The sequence below is a fragment of the Schistocerca piceifrons genome, chromosome 1, assembly GCF_021461385.2.
Source record: "Schistocerca piceifrons isolate TAMUIC-IGC-003096 chromosome 1, iqSchPice1.1, whole genome shotgun sequence".
In the NCBI taxonomy this organism is placed as follows: Eukaryota; Metazoa; Arthropoda; class Insecta; order Orthoptera; family Acrididae; genus Schistocerca; species Schistocerca piceifrons.
This window is the reverse complement of record NC_060138.1, coordinates 898,881,221-898,882,046: the sequence shown is the minus strand read 5'-3', so window position 1 is coordinate 898,882,046 and position 826 is coordinate 898,881,221. Positions and strand designations below refer to the sequence as shown.

Below are 826 nucleotides of genomic sequence, written 5' to 3'. Positions count from 1 at the left end.
TTTTCCAGGAACTGTCAGACAACTGGCATACCGACAGATCAGACGACCTCTGAGGCCAGTGGTTCAATGTGAGATCCGTACCGCCGTACGGCCTCAACGACCGCTCCATCGATGAGGTAGCTCACTGTTTTATAAGATGCTGTTACATCCGGGTGCCAGTGCGGTGTTGCTCGGTCCTGTAGAGAAACGAAATTTTCGGTATGCTCCTGCAGTCGTGGAAAAAGTCAAATATCCAACATTTTCGTGTAACCGAGGGAATGAGCGAGCTAGCTGCCCTAAGGAAACCCTGCTCGCAGCCAAACAAACCGACAACTGGCGCCAAGGTAAATTTTGTAGTCCTATGTGAGGTATCTTCATTCATGTAGAAGACTGTGATCAGCACTCCGCCCTCCAGGCCGTAGTCGGTTTTCGTGACCGGAGCCGCTACTTCTCAGTCAAGTAGTTCCTCAGTATACCTCGCAAGGGCTGAGTGCACTCCATTTGCTAACAGCGCTCGGTTGACCGGACGGTCACCCATCTAAGTGATAGCCAAGCCCGACAGCGCTTAACTTCGGTGATCTGATGAGAACCGGTGTTACCACAGCAGCATGGCCGTTCGCCATGTACAAGATATATTCTTATGAAATTGGACCTGACGCACCCTATACTATTGTTTTCCTTAGTGACCAATTTATAAAGTGTTTTCTATGTGTATCAGGTAACTGGAGTTATATAATAGCGCCAACAGAAGAACGTACTGTATTTGTAAGGCGGCGTAACGAAACCAGGTGATGCACAGCATTACGGCACGGGATCACCTTACCCCACTAAGACGGTGGCGGTGTTC

The 826-nt window shown here is 49.4% G+C and overlaps 1 pseudogene; it reads right to left on the bottom strand.

Annotated features, from left to right (window-relative positions):
- Positions 1-481: 481 nt before the first annotated feature.
- Positions 482-599, bottom strand: LOC124717287 (annotated as a pseudogene).
- Positions 600-826: the final 227 nt, after the last annotated feature.